The 24986-nt window shown below is 36.4% G+C and overlaps 1 protein-coding gene across 1 annotated transcript in view; it reads right to left on the reverse strand.

The window, feature by feature from the left end:
- Positions 1–24986, reverse strand: part of Dnc (phosphodiesterase dunce) — a 420060-nt gene that overhangs the window by 307773 nt on the left and 87301 nt on the right. The gene's annotated exons all lie outside the window — the stretch shown is intronic.

Below are 24986 nucleotides of genomic sequence, written 5' to 3' on the forward strand. Positions count from 1 at the left end.
CGATGCTTTATTCAATATTCAAAATCGAACGTTCCGTATTTAGGACTCAATATTTACCTCGATTTTTTAAACTCTCAACTATTTTGTACTCCAGACCCTTCGCCCACTGTCCAATATTTAACATCCAATATTTAACATCCCTAACAAAATATTTACTTTCTCCCAAATTTTCTTTTCCACCCGCCAATCCTTTTATCACCCCGTTTCCCTCTTTCTCCCACAGTATTTGATTCCCACTCGAATTTCTTCTATCTCTATTTACAATTCCTTGCACCTGCCGCACTTTCCTCTGTATGCCTCCTTTACAGGCACGTATTCTACTTTCAGCCCCCATTTTCGCCCCCTTTTTGTTGTGTCCCTCATTATCCGCCTCCTTTACGTCGCTCGCCCGCCTCTTCTTTCGTCCAGCGGTTCGTCCAAGCGCTACGACACTTGCCTCCAGATGCGTTCTCGCAGATGCTGCCACGGTTAACCAGTGCTATTCATTTCCTTTTCTTTCCGCTTAACACGGTTTATCGTCCCCATTCAGATACTTCCGTGTGGCTGGCTGTTGCGTTTTATGCATTCCGAATGTTTCTTTCACCGCGTCGACGTTTTAAAACTATTGCAACGCCACGATCCACCTCGAGCCTTCTGCTCAATATTCCAACGAGCCTTTCTTGCCTGATACTCTATGCATATTGACATCCGCTTATTGGAAATTCGAGAATTAAAATGGGGAAGCTCGATTAAAGTTGGAGAACGATGGAGAATACTAACAATATATTTTCTTTTCGTACCTTCTCGTTACTCAGCGATTTTTCTGTAAAGAGCTTATTTTTAAAAGATTCAATAGACTGTGAGTTATGCCTCTTGAGAGTAGTTTTCATTGTGATATGATTTGTTGGTATTAGCTAACGATATAATCGCTGTATATTATGAAGTGTATTACGATGCATGGTGTTGAAACGTCGAAGTTTGTTTCAATTCAGGAACGGAAATCTGAATCAAGCCAAATTTTCACAGTATTCGGATGTTCCAAGCTACAGCGCGACTAGCCGCGAATCCATACAAAATTCAACGTCCAATTCCCCAAGCGCACCGTGCATCGTTTAATAATTACCAAGTTTGAAAATCGATAGCGGTCCCAGTTAATTAATCCTATTTACCCGATGTAATTAACCGATTAACCGTGGGTACAATTTCTTTAAACGAAAATGTGTTTCTCCATCCGAGTTTCTGTTCTTTGCTTAGATGGAAACAATTTTTAAACTTCGGAAAATTCAAAAAGTTTCGATTCCAATTATCTTAGAATGAACTGTGTGTATATTCAGTGAACAGCTGCTGGCCTTCACATGGCTGATATTGATAGAAAATAGTGAACCGTCACAAAATGGTGGATACCACAGTATTAAAATTAATTTACCCTTTTTCGTTGCAACATAAAACTCATTAAAAAGTTTTCTTTCATAAATCTACATGTTGTTACTTGAAGTAAATAAATAATAAAATAAGCAGGGAAGCAACCCTAGGAAACAACATCTCACCACAAGTTTCAAGTTTCTGTAACCGCAAATACAGAATAGTATCAGTAGTATAACACGAATCACATACACATGTGCATTTTAGAAAAGCTATATCTACATACAGAATTTGAAATAAATTCTAGAGAAAAGGGAAAAATTATGACTACTTAAGTTTTCAATTAAACTATTATTTAGTTTGAATTTGAAGACAGAAGTTCTGCATTGAAATGGTAAATATAGGAATTTTCTTTCTTTTTTGGCGCAGAGGAGCTATTGGAAGGAAAACCATTGAAAAGGTAACGTGTCGAACGGTTTTTCCATAAATTGCTTCTTTCCATTGAGAATCGATCTCAAAGCAATAGCACGTGCACGTAAATCACGATATCTCGGCATGTCGTTGCTGAAGAATAAAAGCGTAGCGACGACCCCGTTTCGTCCCTTAAATTTTCAACGTTGTCTACGATTTGAAGACGAGATCTTATCTATACTGTAGACTGAGAATCCTTGTTTCCTTCTTAACAGTAAAAATTAAGGGAAATGGGGACGCAAGGACGAAAGTAAAAGGAAATAACTATGTAAGTTCTCTCTATATTGATTACAACTTTTATTCAATCTAAATTGGAAGTATACCTTTCTAAACAGTAATTCTTAAATATGACATACTAAAATTAACAAATTTTTACGATACACATCTCAAAGTATAAACGTGAATATTCTATGATTTAAAAAACTAAAAAATGACTAGAGCTTTTGTTAAAAATTACTAAAACTAGAATTTTTTATGTCCACATATGTTGAAATTTTATTAAATTTTAAAAATGTGCACTGCATGTGAAATTCAACTATTTCCACCGTCAAAACTTTAGAAAATTCAGAATATAGAACAATTCAAGTCGTGTGAATTATCTTTTGTAAAAAATATAAAATGTCCAAACTTTCGCTCCAGTATCAAAAGGGTCGTGAAAATGTTATTAATTCAAACACATCCGCTTAAAATTTTATTTCGAGAAACGACAATAGACCTTTCACCAATATTTTTCGAACACTGCCTCATGTAAAAACCTGCAATATCGATATTCGAAACAAACCGAGGAGCGTGGTTATAGTCGCAAATTGCTGCAACAATATCGCGTATGCAATCAATTTTCCACGAGAGCAAAGCTTTCCATGGCGGCAAAATAACACGACAGGTAGAATAAATGGAGTATAATACATACAATTAAAAACAATAGAGGTATCTGTAAGAATCATTACACTCGAATAATCATTATTTATTCATTTTTTAAAGCCCTAGAGGACAAAAATTATAAAACCAAACGAAATCATTCTCCATTCACTTGTTAAAAGTGAATCAGTTATTTCACAATATTTCATTTACAATATTTCAATCACGCTCAATTATAATGTAAATGATGTAACGAAATTGTAACATGAGACACCATTCTCAAATTTGACTCTCAAATATTGAGATGAAACACTATTTGAAAAATTACTGTGAAAAAGAGATGAGAAGAGAATCTCCTGGATCTTTCTATTTAAATCGGTGAGTTGAAGAACAGTAGGTACGAGTTCAAAATTAGCCATTTTCGAATGATCTCAGAACTATTAAGCCTTCTTCAGATTAGGCAGATTACTTGGATTCAATCATAAAAATAATAAAAATGGCGTCGAAAAAGGTGCTGCATCTTTGTTACTTGGTTATGTATTTTTCAAACAAAGCATGCACTTTTGACAGCTTCCTTGACGTTCACATGTTCGTCGATTTGCTTGAAATCTGCCCTGTATAGTACAGTATACACCATGGCATACATCAATAAATGTGTATTTCAAGGCAAGAAAAAGTTGAATAGACGTCAACTTCACTTAAAGCTTGAAAGAATATTTCATATCGAGTAATATAACATATTCACATTGGTCATATTGCTTCGAGTCAATTGCATTCAAGCCATTTCAATTCAAGTAACTTGACTAATCTAAAAGTGCCTAAACAAAATAGAAACTTGTAGAGACGTTTCAAGTCACCTAAAACAACATATTCCTATTGCTCAAATTGCCCCAAAGCATTTGCATTCAAACCACTTGAATTCAAGTAACTTGGCTTATCTGAACAACGCTTTACACGTTGAGACGAAATATCTGGAAATGTGGTTCTTGAACTTCTACTGTTCTTCAGTTCACCGATTCATTTGTACTTGTCGTCCAACCTTCGACGACAATTTTCCATTCCCTTCTGATCAACTTTCCATCTCTCTAGCTAGACACCAGGTGCATCCCTGACCTTTTGAGGCATCGTTCGTCTCAATTTCCGCGCGCTGCTTTCTTCATCCGAGGAGAAGGCGAGCAGCTACGTGCACGCGGCTCGCGTGTCCCACAACGCGCGTGTCATGTGACGATCGTGTCGCCTTAAGTAGAACTGACAGACTTAATGGACGGTCTCCCGACCATTACCCACTTGCTTGACGTAGGAAATGATAGTCAGGGCTATCTGCCGCAAAGATTGACACAATTTGCGAGCTGCCCGCAGTTATTTCCTCTCTTGACCCGCGCGAGAACTGCCTCGAAGGACGTTGTTTTCCTTATGTAACGCCACCCAGGCAGTTCTTCAATCGTCTGTTGATCACTTTGCTCGAAACGAGCGGGAAACTATGGCGAAGGTAACTGGAGTCACGAGAATCGCTGAGGGAGATATAGGTGCAGTAGTGCCTTGCATCCTGGATGGAGTTTTGCCTTGCAAGCTGGTCGTCGCTATTCCCACCACTTCTTGAAATTGACTACTCAAGTGGCAGCACCTAGCTGATGTAAACAAACGTAACGTAAACTATGACGTATCACTGTTTCTGTGTCTCTATTCATTTCATGTCGAGGCAAGATGTATGGCATAGACCCACCCTTACAAGTTCGACAAATTTCGAGCTGTGGTCAGGATACAAGGCACTATTGTAATTTGATTACACGAATTACTTATATGTGATGAAATTAGGTTGTCTGGAGGCTAGGTCTAGGCAAGATTTGGTTGAAAATAAAGGCAAGAGATTAATTCTGAGGTTGTAAAGCAAAATAAGCTAGGTTACATGTGTTTGGTATCGAGATGTTGACATTTAAATTTCAATGCTATCTCATAGACTTGTGTCTCCTTGAGCTCTCATGATTAAGTGAAAAATTTGTTTAATACCCTGTCCCCTTCCTGAAAATATTAATTCTATATTCTAGCTCTCAATTGAAACCTTAACCATAATTTTGTGATAATGTAATAGATCGTTTTGCCTTACAACCGCAGATATAAGAAAAGTGCATTTGAGACGGGAGCACTGGAGCGCAGAGCGCTCATGAATAATTGATAATTCGCTATTATTGCAGGAGAACACGAAATTGAATGCTTTCGATCCAATAGAAAAGTTGTCTTATTTAATAATCTTACAATTCGAGTTATACAATTTGGATTCTTAAAATGATTACTTAGAACAAACGTAGTAGAAAATGACAGTGTAAATAACTCTGGAATAACAACCGTGTTTAAATTTTAGATTTGGTATAGAAAGTGTTTACAGAAAGTATTTTTAAAGCTTTTTAATGCAGAGAGAGTATAAAGATTATTTAATATCTATAAATAAGTGGTGCTTTCGATGGGTAATTCTTTCAGCATTCTTCATATTAGTTTACAAAAGAAATCCTAGGGCAATTATTCTCCTGTATTACGTTCCTATACTGAGATAGTCAATAAACAACCCCAGGTAGCTGACCGAAGACCTTTCTCTTCTACAAGGGTACACTATTTATTTTCATCAAGTCTTCAGCCAGTATAGACAAAAGCAAAGTTTGTCTTACAGTAATAGTAATTGATTTTGTAGGTTTTCTTCAACGTATTGAAACACGTGTGGGGGTTCACTGTCATGAACAATCCCAGGTAGATGACCTTATCACTTTACCCTATTGGGATTCATCCTCAGTTGCGTTTAATCCGTCGAGCAGTGCGCGTTAGAGAAGTGGTTAATCTCAGTTCATGAAAAACTGTCTTTCTCTAATTTGTTTCTGTTTCGTGCTTTCGTTCTTGCGCATAAAACTTGTAAACTGTGACAGTGTGGAAGAAGACACATTTGTACGTTGGGAACAGCAAGATAAAAATCAAGCAAGTGGTTTAAAGTAAAATTAAAAAATGTTCACCACAGGCAGAGAAGTAAGTAAAATTCTTTATTTTTTAAATTTGGAGCGAATATGCACATATTTTCGTAGGCATTTTTCGCGGATTAATTTTCTAGTAAATATCGTTTATCATATTCAGGATAAACAATTTTTTATTTTGGTAATGTTTCTAGCGTTTAAACAAATTTTATATAACATTTAGGTTTACTATCTCTTGCTTATTTATAGTGAAATATTTGTATATAACACTTAAATTACGTTCAAGGCTTTTTCATAGTAGTGTATGATATAAAATATACAGTATAAACTAATTTATGCAAAGCTGGATCTACACTACATGTTGTATAATTTTTTTAAAAACAGAAAGGAGACATATGTATAACATTTCTCCTTTCTTCAATACAATATAACCTACGACTAATAATATTCTGCGATCTAGAACACGATCATCACAAAAAATATATTCAAATACTCGGAGAAGGCTTCCAAGCTTTTATGAGCCTAAACCAGCTAATATACCCGATTAGAAACAGAGCTTATTTTGTCCGTTAGAATCCCATAAAAGAAGATGAGATTCTATTTCAAGGAAACACTCCCTCGCGGAATTAAAGAAATCCCTGAACCGATATCGCCGACATCTGAGCAAACTATGATCGAGTAAATCATTTAAGAGGCAGGAAATATCATCCAAAGATATCAGCTAATACCCTAGGCGAAGTATCGAGCACCCAGACTGAAAAAGAACGAAACCTTTTCCGGTGTCACGTATGATCCGCTGACCCGACTAGAAATAGAGGCGGATCGGTTTCCGTGTGCAATTCGCCGATACGAACGCGGCAAGCTACCCGATGACAAAGAGTAAATACAGACAAAAATAGACGAGGAAAGCGCGACGCGGGTGCAAGTTACATCAAGGGGCGAGCGGCGAGCTCGAAGGGCGGATTGAGCGTAACGAACGTGTTTTTCCTCTCTTTTTCTCCCCCTGGCAGTAAACGCGCGCAGTATAACGACTTCGCGGGCAAAATTATTACAACGACCAGGGAAAATCCTCTAGATAGACGCTTCGTGGCTCGAAGCCTTCTGCGACTATCACGAGAGATCCTTTTTCTACGGAATTTTCACTTGCTGCTATTGTGGCTGACAGAAAAAGGAATGTGAGGTTTTCAAAGAAGAATTAGCTTACAATTTCTTCGCTATATTCTCTTAGAATTTCGTAGATTGCTTTGTTGTAGGGAATTTTTATTTATTGTAGTCTGGGTTAAAAGGAGGAAGGAAGGAAGTATATTTTCGTGAAGAAGTATAGAATTATTCCTACTTTGTATCTTTGTTGTTTCTTTAAGACTTCTAGAGAATTTTTGTTTATTGTTGTTATACTTTTGAGAAATATTATTTGAATTTTTCCTGTATCCTTTCTCGAAGCTTTCGAATATATTTTTTATTTAGTGCATCCTTGAATCGAAGACTATTTTTAAATTTTATCGTGATGGAATTATTGTGTATTTCAATTTTTAGATTTATTCATTGCTGTATTGTAATATACATCAATTTGCATATCATGGTCAAGAATAGTATGAATATTACATTAGGGCTCATAAATTATTGCAACCAGACGCGCTTTCCAAACAATTACCAGCTACGTAATGTTTTTGTTAATACGCGATGATTGTGGGTCATTCCAATATTATTACACGTACTATGAATTTATAATAATGGAGCATCTATTTCCTATCCTATGGAAAACGGAAATCATTAATTTAACCAATGCATCCAAAACATTAAATTACACAAACGAAGAAATTCAGCTGTACCTGATTAATTATGGTAACTGAATGATATTCAGTTGCATTGATTAAAAGGTTTGGAACTAGATTCATTAATTTTTACTGTTCTAAATATTTTGTATTATTTTACATTTACTTCTAAAAATTTAAAGATTAAAATTAGTCAATTATTCAGTTTACTTGCAACAATTAACAAAATTTTACTAAAACTTTTATATGAACAACTTTTTAAACAATTAAAAAGGTATCAGTTTCTTCAGGAAAAGTAAAGAGAAATGTAGCAAGAACGTTCCCGAATTTAATATCGCTTCTTCAGATCCCCATACGTCATTCTATAATTGTCTTGTAGCTATCGTCGCAAATTTTAACGCTTAGGTGAAAACCATACGCCCCCGAATTGTTTTACAAATGGATCGACCGTAATGGCGTGTAACATAAGAAAGAAAGCAGTGTCGGCCATTACTACCAGGGGCTCCAGGTGTCACCGAGAAAGAGATATCCCTCGTTTCACGGGAACATAGGAAAAAGGGACAGAAAATCACTAATGCAACCGTAACGACTAATGACCCCGGAAGAGAGATTTTCCTCGATTTCAGTGAAATCTTTCTGGTCACGGAGCATTTTCGCAAACAGTCCCGACTAATCGAATCGTTTGTTCCTAAAATCCCAACAATTTCGAAGCAAATGTATCCGGATATTTACGAGAGAGTTTGAAGGCAATTTTATGGAGAAGATTGAAATTTTTAATTCGATTTATAGTTCGTTGAAAAATCAATCAATCGTGCATGGTGTATTTCGATAAATATTTGATAGCTTTTGATGAAAACAAATGCGTTGAATATTTTATTAACCAGTGTTAGCTCTTCGTGGTTTCTCAGCTGTTTGAGCTTCCATTATTTTGAGCCTGGTTATTTGGGACATAAACATTATTTAAAAACGTAAAAATAGGTAAATGAACAGGAATTCGTCGGAACTATATTCAAAGGAACAACATTAAGTAGACAAGTATGTACACTATTAATCTACCAGCGTTATGTTCTTTATTCTGTAATAATAAATTAATAGTTCTTAATTTTGCAAGAAATTGTTTTTTGCAGCTCACTTCTATTAATATATTATACACAAATAAAGTGATGGATATGATAAAAAAGTTGTGTTTCAGTTTGCAAAGAAATTTGATAAGTGATAGAATAGTGCAATAATTTTAATTCGAGTGCTGAAGTCTTTTTCTGCAGTTCCTATAGTGCATGTAAAACATATTCATACCATTCAATTTTGATAAAAAGTTTGCTTCAAAGGCAGAGGAGAGTATGCCTTTGATAGCAAACTTTGTTTCAAATCGATATCTTAACTAATACCCGAGGAATAGAACTTCAAAGCGTGGCGCTTAAAACAGTGGTTATTAGTGATAATTGTCAGCCGAAGTACGTAGCTAGTAGTAATAGCAAAAAAGCGCTGACAAAGCGTCCCTCACTGACCACCTCGACGTAGACGAGTATTGGATAAGTCAGTTACGCGTTAGTTACGCTACAAACATTTTTTGTTTCTCTTTAATTGAAATTAGAATCAAATATTTCCGCAAAAAAGAATTTTATTTTCAAACATGAAATACTTAAAAATGGAATTTTTAATATTTCTATATTTCGAGCTATGAACGTCAAGCATCTAAGTTATTTTAGTTTCACTTAAATGTTCACTTTAATAAAATCATTCGTCCGATTGCAGACTTTATTACTATTCATGAACGATCTCGTATAATAACTAAATAGCTCGTAAAAAATAATTAAATCCACACGTCCAAAAATTACAAATATTTTATTTTTTATTGAATTCAAGGAAACTTGATTAGTACTAAACGTAGAACGTGAAAATGAAGCAGACGCAAGAAAAAAAATACACGACAGTAGTTTTCACGATTAATTCAGTTTTAGACTTCACGTGAACGAACTAGTGAGTGACTGTAACACGATTTTCCAGAAGCCAAATTATCCCTAGTTGCCTACATTTACTGTATCCTACAATCACAAATATGGGGAGACCTATCTCGACTGTCACACTCAGTCTCAATCCTTGTTAGAGATATCTGCAGCGGAAAATAGTCGTAAACGCGTCCCCTCATTACGAGAGTGATGCATTATCGCTGGCGAATCGCACAGCCGGGATTCTACGAGATTCACCACCGTGAAAGAGTAGAGACAGTCAGGGGTCGATAAACCGAAGGAACGCGTGCGCGGTTTGCCTTTCGTCCTCTGTTCTGTGCTAATATCGCGAGTTATCGCTCGTTAACAGGCAACTGTACACCAAACGTGCCTGAATCGTCGAGGTTCAACGTGTTTTACGAAGTTACCCTTGGCAGGACTTTATTGGTGTCTGGAAAGTTGGCCCCTGTCGACGGCTGTCGACTTTGGGAATTTACCAGCTCGAGGGGACGACGAATTGAATGAAGGAAAGTCCAAGTTTTCAGACCCAATCGATGGAAGACAGATTTTTGAAACTCGAAGTTCATTAGGGGTCACCAAATCGGGATATTCCCGAGTCACGAGAGGTACATGTGATTCATAGAATTGTGAATGTGTTCAAAGTATTAGACACGTTCAGTTTTGTTATTGATACGAAAAATTAAGGTAACTAATTCGTTTGTTTGTGGATGGGTCATACGAGTACTTCTTACACAAATATTGATTATAGGAGTGCCTGATTAGTAGAGATCATTGTAATGTTTTTGTTGATCTGAACACGAATTTATAGTGATGACTATTTTGAAAATTTCAACACTTAAGCGTAAGGGACTAAGAAATTTGAGTAATTGAATACTTGAATACTTGAGTACTTGAGTACTTAAATATTTGAATATTTGAATGTTTGAATGTTTGAATATTTGAATATTTGAATATTTGAATAATTGAATAATTGAATAATTGAATAATTGAATAATTGAATAATTGAATAATTGAATAATTGAATATTTGAATATTTGAATATTTGAATATTTGAATATTTGAATATTTGAATATTTGAATATTTGAATATTTGAATATTTGAATATTTGAAGAAATTAGTTTAATCAAATCTCGACCTATTACCTCCTCTCCTATCTACTGAACATTCCAAACCCTCAATATTTTAAACAATCTTTTCAAAGCACCTACACTGCTCCCCAAGGTGAAAGGTTTCCATCCAGAATTTAGTCTTCCTCAACTCAACTCCATAATCCGAAGCGAATATTCTCGATCAGTAGGTTTCCTTGTCAGTACTGCAAGGGATTAATTAATCAACAGGCGGCTGGAGTGTCTGCTCCGCGCGCTTTGTAATAACGCGATGATCGCTCAAAGGGAATAGTGACCTCTTAAGGGAGACCCCTCATGAAGGAGATACCCCTTGGCTTAACTAATTTCGCTAATCGCAGCGGGGAATATTTCCCGTCGAAGCGTACACAGGTGCATCCAGTTTGCTCTGCCGGTCCTATTTGCCCTTATCTCGAGACACGAGGGTTTCGTAAATTTGCACAGCAGCTCGAGAAAGACGTCAACCCGGTTGCTCTGCCGCCGAGGAGAGTCTGTTTGAAAGGGTGATCTATTACGTTTCCTGATTAACTTTGCCTCCGATGTTCCCGCGAACGATGAATCCTCCGTCTCCCACTTTGGCAAAGTCTTCAGATCCAGCTGTAAAACCTGAGGCACTGGGGACAATCGTGTAATTAATCTTGCCGCGGTGCCTTCTTTCGGGACTACTGCTGCGATCAATCTTGCCTATCCGCAGGACTCAGCACTTAATTGTACCCCACCTCGTGGACACTCTGGAAAAGTTACTAATCGACGACATCCAAGGGATCGTCTCTGCAGACGCGATGGAAAAGAGGCAACGAGTGAGCCTGACACGGTATTCGAATTAATCCTACAGTTTGCGCAAGCGAGGACAACTACACGACAAAGGCCATTAGTTAGAAGCAGGTAGTTCGCGAAGTGTGGAGAACTCGACTGAAGTTAATTTAACTTTGCCTCGGCCCACGTGCCTGGACGATTCTTTGAGCCGCTTAATGGAATGAAAACGTTGCTACGGCAGGGAGATTCCAGCGTCAGTACTTTGTTCTAGCCAAGCTTCCTTTTTTTTTTAATTACAAATTGAGGATCACCTGGGAATCCGTTCGTGTGAGATTCGAAGATAGATATTTCGAATCTCGATCAACATCCATTGAAGTGACTTTACACAATCGGGATGCGAGATAGGGATTCGAACGTTAATATCGGTCGCAGGAGTGTCATCTTTTGGGGCGATTTCGGGGCCAGATAGGTCGAACATTGTGCATGATTCATGAGCAATTCGCCCTGGTTTCCTGGAAGGCAGTAAGACCTCCGATTATGCTCTAACGCGGCTTTATTGCAAGGCTCAATTGCAATTCAGGGTGTCTGACTTATCCTGTGGAGTCGAACGTGTTATACTAGAAGTTGGAAAGTTACGTTCCTAACGTAGCCTGTTCTAGATTGGGTGGATCAGCTAATCCAGAGACTGCTGTCACCCTCAATTCGCTTACATTCGTGAAAAATGTCTGTTTGGATTTCATTAATCTGCGAATGTGTACTTTCCAACTCTGAAATGTTTACCTTATAGATGCTGAATTCGGCTAAGTACACTTGACACGTTCAAATGAAATTTCATAGGCGAAGAGTTTTATCGAGAGCTACACTCCATAACTTGTTAACACTAGCGAGATTCAGCTTAGCTGACAGAGTCGTCTTACGTGCTACGTGCGATGGTAAACAGAATTTTTGGCATAATAAAGTCAGCGTAATTTCGATGAGGGTGCTATCGAAAATAGAAGCGAATCGATGGAGTGTATCTCTCGATCGAATCGACGTCACTCTATATCCGCTGGCACGTACGTGGCATAATAATTTTCACATACTACTGTTGAGGTCACGTGCACGATCGCATAATGCATTTAACCAATTTAATCAGAGCTCAGTATACCGTGAATAACTTATTCCGCATATAATAATGAATTTTCAGCAATTGTTTGTGTAACTGCGCCGACGCAACGCGACGTCGTTAAATTGCGCGCATGATATTGATAGGTTCGCCTTTTGGATTAAATGGATTACAATATTGTATAGGTCTTTGGAAAATTGGGACATTGTTGGAAACAATAATTCTGCTTCCAATTAACTTGATGACTTGGTCTTTTGGATACTTGAATGTTTGAATGCTTGATTGGTCGAATGCTTGAATGTGTGGACGTTCAGTCACTTGGCCACTGGGGCGTTTGGATACTAGAGTACTTCGATACTCGAGATTCTGAGCTTTGACGCTTGTCTATTGAAGCATCTGCATACAGATGATAAATTACTTGTACAGAGTGTTCAACAAGTATCGAAAAATTTTCAGAGGTGATTTTTCATACCAAAATCGATGAAAATCAAGAATGACGAAATTGCGTTTGGGACTTTGTTTCAGAGTTATTAATTGTTACAAAATTGGACTAGTCTAGTGGACTAGTCAGATCAGATACAATAACGTCAGTGAAATAAGTCCTAAGTCGAATTTTGTTTTAAGAATTTTTCTTCTCAAGAATTACTAACTCAAACACAACATTTAAAACAATTTCGCCTATTTTTACTTTCGTTTTGCTTTAGTATGTTGGAACCATCTTTTAAAATTTGTGATACCTGTCGTCGAACATCATGTATAAGTGAATATGTGACAATTAGTGCATCTAGACACTTGGCCATTTGTATATTTGTATTAGTATTCATCTGTATGTATAGACACTTGTACATATAGATATTTACATCTGTGAATGTTTGTCTTCATTGAAAACTACAATAGACACAAAATTTATATTTTTGACATAAACAGATTGGATTAAAAAACCTTTCTTCTTAAAAAATCAGAGTATAAGAAGATGCATAACATTAATACAGTAATTCAGTATTTAGTACAATATTACTTGTAAATATTTTATTTTTTAAGAGTTCACAAGGTACTATCATTATGAAAGTACCCCTTACTTAATTCCGTTTATCGTCTTTACCACGTGGGTTTATTAACCCCAAGCGTCAAGCTAAACGAGAATTCAAGTAGAAGAGCTCTACGCTTGAAAAGTCACGTCAGGCCATATCCGCCTTAGTACCACTTTCGCACGTTATATTTGATGAAGCATTTTCTCTAAAGAAACAAGGACGAATTAGTGGAGCTGAAGTAATGATATCATTTCTTCGAACCACGACCAAGTAGAAAGTAGTCAGTGATTGTTTTATTATCGATATAAAACTTTAACGTTAGAGACTGTGTATAAACATAGGTAGATATAAACATGCTAAAAAATTTTTAGACAAAATAAAGAATGAAAAATAGCGTTATAGACTTCTTTTTCAAATTATTAATGCTTGACATATTTGTATGAAATATGTTTGACTTGACTTATTTTACTGACGTCGCTGTGTCTGACCTGGTTAACATACGGCGGCAGTAGAGTAAGTCATCTAGTGAGACATATTTCACGTGCATTTTAGACTCTTTTGTAATAATTACTAACTCGAAAACAAGATCTCAAAAATAATTTTCTCATTCTATACTTTCATCTTATTTTGGCATGTAGAATCAACCCTTCTAATTTGTGGTACTCATCGTCGAACATCATCCTTTTTCATATTTTACAAACCAAGAAAAGTGAATGAAATTAAAAAAAAACTTGCTAAAAATGAAAAATATAGATAAAAAATTTAAACTCTTTGCAACCTGTAATTTTTACAAAAAAAAAAATTCAAATTTAAAATTCAAATTTAAAATTCATATTTAAAATTCAAGTTTAAAATTCACGTTTAAAATTCAAGTTTAAAATAAACGATTGAAATTGAATTTTAAAATTAAAATACTGTTCACTAGTTCCAATAAAAAAAATTGTTCTGCAAACAAAGAGAAATGTTACTCTTGCGTCAGAATAATGACGTACAATCCACCTCAAGTTCGCCGCTATATTTCGTCAAAAGAAAAATAAAAAAGTTCTATCCACGATCGAACTCTCTCATAAACAGCAATCCAAACAATCCGAGCACTAATGTTCCTGAGACAATCTTCGAAACGCAAACAACTCGGTCACCCCGAGAATCGACCGCCTAAAGGGATGTGTGGGGAGGGTAAACTTTGACGACTGTTTATTCACGAGGGGTTCGCCTCGAAGAGGGAAGAACACGGTGAAAAATGGAACAGGAATACGTCGAAATCGTGGAAGAATAGGAAAATACCAGTTAGTCAGTGGATCTGTGAAAAGGTCGAAATACAGGAGGCAGAATGAAGAGAAAAGGATAGGGTGCAGGGTTAAAAGCAACATCAATAACCGACCTTCCGCCTGAGCTGCGACTTCGTTGTCTTCACAATGCGCAGCATGGAAACTTGAAATATGTAGATTCTATATAATTCGTTGAATGTTAAACAATCTTGGCTTGTTTAATGTTAATTACAAAAAATATCTTTGGACGTTGAGAAAACATATATCAATGAAACATATATCATTGAGCAAATATATATCTTAAATAATTCGAGATTTCTTTCAAAGAGTATTCTATTTTATGTTTGTGAAAATTTAAAAAATTGGGAACTACAAGGAAGAACTTCGAAGTCTTTTTACTCATATTTACCGACTACTGAAAAACTAAAGATTCTTTTGCTGTACTCACTGTATGATAGCGACTCTTTATTAGCAACTAGTTTATAAAATATAACATCTACTTCGAGGTCAATTTCTTCAGTAATGACATGTCTTCGTGACACTAAAAATGGAAGCAGAAGAAATTAAAGATTAATTCGAAGAAATGATTGAGATGGTGATGAGATAGACTATGCTTAAGGAATACTATAAATGAAACGAGCGTCAAGGAAACTTCAATCCTCCCGCGATGCAGAATGCAAGACAGGAAATCAGAGGAACGTATAACCGGGAGAACAGCAAAGTCTGGAGTTGAAAGCTGTATACATGTAGATGGCACTGGTGAAGCGAGGAACGCGCGTTCAAGCGACGACCATTCGGGAAAGTTTGTTAAACTCGCTCCAGGGAAACCGACTATTTAATGTTGAAGACAAGGCATGTTACGAATCTTCTATTTCGTGTGGAGGCCTAGCGGTTCGGGGACACGTCGAGCTATCGATTTTTCGAGCGTCTGATATAAACTGCCATGTAGAATGCTTTCCCAGGTAAGCCTTTGCGTTATTTATGGGGAAGCAGATTTATTGGTACGGCCTCTGGGGATTTTGACGTACATACTCGTTGCACTACTTTAAATGCGGCCGAAAATCCCCTGATTTATATCGTGAACTTATCGAAGAGGATACCACTTAAACTTTAAACATGCTTTTATAATTTTACAGTGATTTTAAGATTCGATCTTAATTGCGTAGAGATTATGGTTGAGTCAATTTTTCTATCAGCATTTAAGGGAAATCACTTTTACGGTCGTTAGAATGATTTCGCGAGTGAATTAGAAGTTCTAATTGTTACCATAGCTGTAACAGTGTAAAGTAGAATTACTTCATCCGATGTTAACTTCCATTTTACTTCTATGGGGGAAGGAATTTTGTCTAATTACAGAAACGAGGAAGAGGTACTGGTACAATTAAGAAAATTCGTTAAACTTTCCTCTAGTACGTTTCTTCGTTACCAACTGCTAATTTCACTTTAGTGAAATGAAACAAAGGTGGAGGACAGAATCGTAAAACTCGGTTAGATTATGTCATTAACGATAATAAGTTTTTTTTATACCCTGAGGTCCTTACTCGACGCTCTAAAAAATAATAAAGGATAAAGGATATCTTTGCACGATTTAGATGTAACTTAAAAATGTTTGAATATCATTTTTTAAAGAAAATAGATTCTGAAAGCACAAGTAATAATTTCAAGTAATTTCATGCATGTATACTCACCTGTCTCACGGTATGATCAGTACATCTACACGTGACCAATGACTCTTACTTAACTTACCTGAAAATGGAAAAATAATTTATTAATTTCATATTATTTTTCTAACTTATTTATTATTCATGCATTCGCTGAACTCAGTGCCATTTAAACTACTTGCCACTTACTGGACATAGTAGAAACTCTACAGAAACCAAAAGCTGCTGTAGCCATCTACCAATAGAGTCTGTGAACTAAACGATCTTTTTACAATACAGAAATGATTCTTTTATTCGTGAAATTATTTATTTATGTCAAAACATTTACATATTATTCAGGCTCACTACAGATTATGATACTTTTTAATAAAAATCGAAAATTTTATTTTAATCATCTCATGGTAACAGCATGAAGTCAACTCAGCTTGGATCTCGTACTAGGAGATGGCGATACAGGGTAGAGGAAGCTTTAGTTGAAAGCTGCATCCGATAGATGGCGACAGCAGTTTCTTTTCCAGAAAGCAATCCAATTCAAATTTTTAAAAAAGTTAATTTCGCACTTTAATTATGCAATATCGTACACCTTGATATTATAGAGAAATTATTTAACACATTACATACTTTAGTGATTGTCTTTTTGTGGTCTAAAACATAGAGGTTCGGAGATAATCGAGATTAATGGAGCATTCGTGTCGCTCCGGAGGGAGCAACCAAGAATTTATAATGAATTATAACTTTATGATTTTTGTAGTACATTGTGCAAGAGTATTGAGCCAAATGATTCAAATATACGTACAATTTATGATCTAAATAAGTGAATAAATAAATAAATAAATTATTTCTGCGTATCGAGGGTGCATTTCAGCTCTTGTCTAACGCCGCTAGATGCCTATAGTATCTCGTAATTCGAATTGGGAAAATCAGCACGTGGGAAATTAAACAATAACACTCATAAGTTTAAGAAAAGTAGTACACTATAGGAATCTATACATAATACAGTAATGTGATATAAATACTTGTAGGGGCTATTGATCTCACTTCTTCAAAAGCTAAATCATGTAATACTGTACAAGGAACATGGAAAAATCATATGTAAATTAGAAGTATTAAATACGTTATTAGTTTAGAAAGCACTAGGATGTGTACTAAATTCAAGTACTTCAATGAAATCGTGTCTCATACTAACACCTCCTCTTTTTACCTCTCTATAATGCATTTCGTAAGCACCCATTAGGGAATTGATTTTCTTCCTGCATATACATCAGTTGCCAGTAACATGAATGTGTATGTGTCTTTATAGTGTAATGAGTCCTCACACTTCTCTAGAATATTTTGCTAACACACAAGTTGCCCTGCACTTATACCCTGCTCTAACAGATAATGAAAATAAAAACACAGACCACATAAAAGTATTGTCAAAGTATTGTCATTTTTCGGAGCTTCTTAATTTATAAACTAACTATAGAATCCGATACTTATCAGTATCAATAACCATTATACAGGAAATCGATCAACATTTCCAGCAATTCCTAAATAGAGATGACAGTTATAATAAATTAATATATCGATTGTCAAAACCAGATATATCTAGATATTATTTCACGAGTCATCGTTCTTTTCCATTATACACAATAAAACTGACAAATGACTCTTATCTATCCAGATTGTCTTATAGATAACAGGAAAATACAGCCACAATATCGGTAAAAAACAATTAACTATTAATATAACTAAGCCTAGCAATTGACTTCCTAAATTTTTAAACAATACCATTTTCCTAATACCGTTTTCTCCTCCGTGTCTTTACATTCTCGTTATAACACTATAGTACCCCATATTTCGACGAAAATTACCATATTTCTCTAAATAATAAACGTTCGCGGAAAGCAGGTGTTGGATTAATCCAACACATTGCACGAAGTGGGAATATTAATCTATCATTTAAACGGTCTCGTCTTTGCGTTACCAAAACTCCATTTAGAATCCATACAACGAGGTTTCAACGCGCTTGTAAATTGTAATTTCACGCTAAGCCCTAGGGGGAGAAGTCTTCGACTAAATTTCACGTTCACGAAGAGCTGTGGTGTTGGCATGCTTTGGCGACGTTGGGAAATCTGGAATTAGGATTTACGCCTAACGCGTGACGAGAAACGAAGTTGAGTAAACAAGAGGGATATCGCTAAGGGTAAAAAGAACCTGATACTCTGGCAGTTATTTAGTGCTTTTACGTTTTAACAGTAACTATGATATTAGCCTGAACTAATTGAACAGGCTATTTGATACCACGAATAGATCCCAATTAACTGGGGAACGCAGTTCGCTGAAATTGTGATGTGGTATCCTGGCGAACTGAGAATTGGGAGCAACAACGCATTGCTGAGATTCGAAATCCATTTCGGTAGATGAGTTCTATCTTTTGCAGATATTAACGTCGAATTCCTATATTTCTCGCGGAAATTGAGGCGTTCCAGTTTGTCTAAACCGCTAGCGCCACGTTTCGTTGGAATTGAATAGAAGAGATGTAATGTAGTTACCCCTGAGTTTAGAGATGGTGATAAACTTATCTCAATTAAATCAAGAGGGGAGCATTTAGTTTGCACCGAAATTAGTGGGATTGTATCAAATTAATTCACGAATATTAATTACTGTGCTTTTCTATTTCAAAGATTTCTGTTGGTTAATGTTCTTCAAATACACTCTCTAAATTTTCCAGCCAGTGACGACTCAGTAGTATTAAATATGAGGCATATTCCTCTGATATCATTGGATATACTGAAATTTTCCACTGTAGTGCTTCTTTGACGCAGCGCATTTTCATAAAGGTTAATTTAGAGGCCGAGGACATAGCACTTAAATCAGAAAAATGCACAGGACAAAGGGAATTACTTGTGCTCCCTGCGTGTAGTCTCTGCGAGAGCTCGAGTCAAAGACCACCTGAGTAATAGAAAATTGTCTGAAAATTAAAATCATGATATTAATAACATTGTTATACAATGATGCAAAAAACGTGTGAATCTTCAGCACATTCTTTTTCGTTTTACGTATACATAAAAGCTACACTCTCTGAGTAAAAGATTGTTATAAAATTTAACCGCTTGTTTCATAGCAATTACATTTCGCTTTATAAAATAGTCGCATTTACATCTCGCCAGTCACGCAAACTTAATTAAGCTGGCGAGCGAGGAAATTGCAAATGCATGCCGATTGTTAAGAAAATTGCGTTACTATTCACGGAAGTTACGTGCCAGAGGAGAACCTACACCTTGATAAAATTAAGTAAGAGACCAGCTTGTATCAAATTAATAGAATCGACTGTAAAATTGTTGTAAATTTTGTAATTCTATGTAATACTTCGCGCTTTGACTTTCGAACGTACACAGCTATATTAGGTGCACGTAGACATACATGAGTAAACTGGATTACGTTATGCAATATGAACGTGTTAGTACAACGGTATTATGAGACTAGGGACATCATTGGGATACCATGGCTCAGTATACATGCTACATGTGTACATGCTCTGACAGTGTATGAGGAAGTAGAATGGTATTGTAAGAATATATTAGGATACACAAAGAAGTAGAGATACGAAGATATAACTATGCAAAGAATGTTATGAATGCATAGTAGGATTTTATTAACCCAAAGAAAAAAGAATGAGAATATTGCTCAACAGAATACTGAACACTGTAAAAATGGATTTTTCAGCAGTTAAAAATCAAAGCTCCCCAGTTGTCTAATCTTCCATAAAAATCGTCGCTCGTTGGAAGGTGTAAAAAAGTACACAATGGCACGCAATCAACCGCATAGAAAAAAGAATCGCGAAAATTTCATGCGACACCAGACCCAACGATCAATTCTTAACCAAGCGTTTACGATACACCTGTGTGTACACGCTCACCTGCTGGCAGGTTGATGACTGCCGTATAACAGGTCGATACCAAGCCGTAACTGCATTGCAGACCCACCAGCCAACCTATTCGACAAGTTATCCGAAAGCTTTCTGCTCATTACCAACTGTTACTTTTTTATTCCCTGCATTCATGCGTCAGTCGGTTTGGCTCCTATATGTGGCGAATAACCGAATTAAAATACGAGTATAATGTTCCCCAGTTCGCCTCACATTCGTCGTTAGTAGTTGCAGTTACACAATTGAGGTCCCAGAAGTGAAGCTGCCAGAGCTTGTGGGATTATAAAAATTAGAATTACCAAATCCAGGAAAATTGTTAAAAAACTAGAAGCCTTTGTTCTATGTATGTAAGTCTTTATAAAATAGACTAGAATCCAATAGTCCTGTGAAAGCTAATGACATAAGGGTAGCCATGAAGCTATTAATATCATGAGTGTTCTTAGGTTATATAATTAAGGACCTAAAAGTGGAACTGGTGAACCTTTTGAGATCACCAAAATTGAAATTACCAAATCCAGAAATTTTACAAAATAATTGGAAATTTCTAGTATACCTCTATAAGCCTTTAGACAATACAAGATCCTGAAGCTATTATACTAGTGACTTCATCAATAACCATCTAACATCCAAGAGTCCTGTTGAGGCTAATGAAATCTCAGTATCCATGAAGCTATCAAGATCACGAGGGCTCTGTGGTTGATGTTCTACTGAAGATAACTAAGGCAAAAACGGCAAACGAGGCTACAGCCGTTAAATTACTCAGCGTTGAAGTCATAAACAAGAATATTGAAGGAACGCGCGAAACACAGCAAGGATAGAGCGAGCTAGGCGGAGGAGCTACGACCACGGAGAATGGACAATTTGCGAATAGCACACATTGCACGCCAAGGGAAGCCATCATCGTCCCGCCCACTGGGAAGACCGTTTAGTAGGAAAGGGTACTTCGCTATACGTGAACCAGGAATAAAACCTGTCGCTTGGAATGAACTGGGGAGTCTAGCCGCAAGAAGATGTAGATGGGAGATGAGAAGAGTGTACGTTATTAGGTCTCTAGGAAGGTACAACGATCTTTTTTTTCCCGAAAGTTTGCCATCAGCTTGCACAGAAGTCTTGTTTGGGGATTGCCCAGTGACCTTACTTTTACTGTCCCATCCCAGCTCTGAATTTATACGAACAGGGAGAATGTGTGTACGCCGAGCTGGGACAGCTGGTGCAGACCGAAAAAACTTTTCTATGAACTCTGAAATTTAAATAGCAGGATAATTGAGAATGAGATGACTGAACATGTAGGACTATACCTGAATGATGACTGAAAAAATTTGGGGATTAATAGAGACTCAGGTAGCATAATTGAAGCTATGAAAATTATGTACAGAGTATACAAAATGTGGGCTGATATATTTTGATAATGGGACAGTCAGAGCAATCAAAATGTCTGGAACGATTCCTTGTACACATTTTATTTTTCACAAAATTTTTATTTTTACAAACATACGTTTTAGTCTATTTTCGGTAAATACCAAAAAGACTAAAAAAGTGTATAAAAAGAAGTTATTTCTATAAATTAAAAATAGAGACAGGTAGATATTTTGTAATCCTCTTTTCAAATATTGAAAGATATAGTTGTTATATTTTATACACTCATCTATATAATTAAATTATTTTATTAAAATTTTTTAATAAATTGTTGAATCTTAAATCTAAATCCTTCAAGGCACGTGAACTACTTAATGCTCATCACTGTGTCTCAATAGATAAGGCTATACAATAGCTACCCTGTGCACAGATTTGAACCCTTAGTGTCCATATTGGGACCCTCTTGTCTTTGATTGCATTCAGAGGACGTGTCACACAATGACATCATACAGAAGGCTTCACAAAAGGTCATTGAATTTCTGCACTCTGTGTATCTTCATTGAAGTGTACCTCGCAAAATGTCCTCAACACAGAATTAACTCAATCTTCAAAGTACTTCCACAACATCGTCAGCTACAAAGGTTTATTAAACAGTATATTATCGCACCTGTTGAAGAGCAGAAAAACAAGCCACGACTATGGAGACACGATGATGGCCTGTGAGAAGCGAGAAGCACAGATGGTAGGGATTAATATACTAAATGGATTTCGCTAGTCGTTATCAGAGTCTACTGTTCAACACTGATAAAGGATTACTCCAGAGCTAACGATTTAGCGATGCATCGATTAGAGTTCGGCTAAACGTTTAATCAGCGCTTATTCTGAATTGTTCAATCATCCTTTGCTATTACGACGACCGCCAATTATGTCCTGGGGGACCCTATAGGCCATGCATCAATTGAATTTTGTAATCGTTAGATGCTGTTCAAACTGTTCCGAAAACCAATGACCGTAGAACGAGGTTAGCATAACTAATGCCGAAATGAGGAAAGCCACGACAGAGAGATGGGTCGAGTGTGCCTGTTTCAATGTACTAACGAGCTGAAGATAGTGAACGATGGGTAACAAATTAACTAGTCAGAGCAATTCGATTGTCTAGCTCTAGCACGTCGTTTGGAATTTCCAACTTGGTCCTTTTGAATTGATTGGAGCGAAGGTTGAATAAATTTAGGTGCTACTTAAATCATAATTGATGAGGACTCATAATATAAACATATCTACAAATCTAAAATAATCGTAAATCTAATTGCAAGACCTATACCTAAATTAATCTCAATCTACAGTAAAATCTCCAAAATCTATAAAGCTACCTCTGCCTAAATATTTACACACTGATAACCTGGAACCTGCCAAAATGGCAGGACTGGTAGCAACTAGACCCGTATCACTATCCCCAAAGGGGTAAATCGAGTGGAAAATGCAATTGCCATAGCAGACGTTGGAAGCAAAATGAACTTGGCCTCAGCAGTCACGCATCCAACACGGGATCAATTAATTTTCGTTCTAAACGTGCCACAGTTTCGTCGTCGCGTCAGACGTTGTCTCCATCACCTGTCGAGTGTGTGTAATTAACGTGACGAAATCGATAAAACGCATGAGTCATACCAGGACTCGTTAAGAATGGACTTCCACTAGCCCCTGATAAACGATAAATAGCAACTCTCCCCTAAGAGCTAACCGTTCTAATTGAGCTGACATTGTTACTTTAGATTCATATCGTAGGACGACCAAGGGAGCATTGATTAATGTAGCTGGACGCAGAGGTGCTGTTAGGGTTCTTTACGGGGGGTGGATTTGTCCAAATCCACGAGAACATGCTCGAAAATGTTATCGATTGAGCAGCGTGAGAGATTGGGGGTGTTAAAAATGTTTACCACAGAAAACACATTTTTTAGCTTTTTTAAGCTTCGAGCCTAGAAAGCTATTTCAGTGAATTAACACTTTCAGTGAAATATTTCAATCAAAACTTCCCAAAGTTTTTAACATTATCGTCACCACTCGCGAAGTTAGGCTACTTAATGGAACATCTTTTACATTTATCAATATTCAACTATAGCTTCTAGTCTTTATTTTGTTCCTTGTGACTTATCTGCTTGAACCTTTGTTGCAATGAAGTTTCATGTCTGATAAGACTGACATATCCGCCATGACCTCGCAGTGCAGCGTTTTAGTTCGCGCACCGTAAAAGAAGCACGATACCACTTTATCGTGTATTAACCCCCACGACAGAAAGGGGAGAAAGTGTTGACTCTGGTATGAATAGAGGTCGTATGAGCAGCGAGGGCAATATTTACGCCAGCTAGCGCAAATGATCTTTCGTCTGAGCCTACGTATAAGTGGGCGCAGAAAGTGGAAGTAGTACTAGTCGATATGTGGTCAGACGTCTGTCACTGCAATATTCTGCATCCTCTAATAGAGGTTTGACGTGGAGGAGGCTTGAACGAGAGGATATGAAAATTAGACGAGGTAGTCATTCTGTTTGATGAGAAATGATTGGTCATGGTAGCTTGGAAGATTAAAATTTTGTTAAACAAATTGTTATTTTCTTATGTGGATATTTATGAAGGTTTGTCGACATCTGTGAACATTTATGTATATTTAAGAACGTTTCTCAAGATTTCTAAAAGCTTGATATCATTTATGGAAAATCCTAAAAATGTTTTTAATTTTAATGATTTTTCTGAATATTTATTGAAATTTCTAAAACTCTGTGAAAATTTTTTATTGTTTGAGAATCTGTTTAAACATTCCTCAGTGTTTATATAATTTCATAAGGTTTGTAGGAAATTTGACGTTTATAATGTTTATTGGGATTTATAAACGTTCTGAAAATGTTTTATCATTTGTAGAAATATTCAGATTTTAATGAGTGTGAGTATAATTGATGAAGATTTGTTACGAAGATTTACGAGTGTTTGCGACTATGACTAGAGATTTATAGGATTTCGCGAATGTTAGAGTTTACAGAAGTTGGCGAAATTTCATGGAAGTAGGCCAATCCTTGTACACATTCCCGAAGATTTGTTGACATTCGCAACCTTTCAAAACTAATTTGTTTTAAGCTTTCGATTCCAATAATAGAGACAGGGAATTACACTTAGCTATGAAATATAGAATTATTCTTCTTCTGCCCTTAATTTCAATTCAAAAACCACAAGTTCAAGTACTACGTAGTTATTATGATAATGGAAAGATAAGCAAGGTTAAGCTAAACTCACTTGTCTCAATTTCATGCGCTACTTGCGTAATGAAATGTCCTGTATGATATGAAACACTTGAAATTATAATGCACCGTTTCCTTTTTCCATCCTTAAGTAGAAACTCGAAACTCGGCTTCCTTCCAGTTTA

This window comes from Calliopsis andreniformis, chromosome 6 (assembly GCF_051401765.1).
Source record: "Calliopsis andreniformis isolate RMS-2024a chromosome 6, iyCalAndr_principal, whole genome shotgun sequence".
Taxonomy (NCBI): Eukaryota; Metazoa; Arthropoda; class Insecta; order Hymenoptera; family Andrenidae; genus Calliopsis; species Calliopsis andreniformis.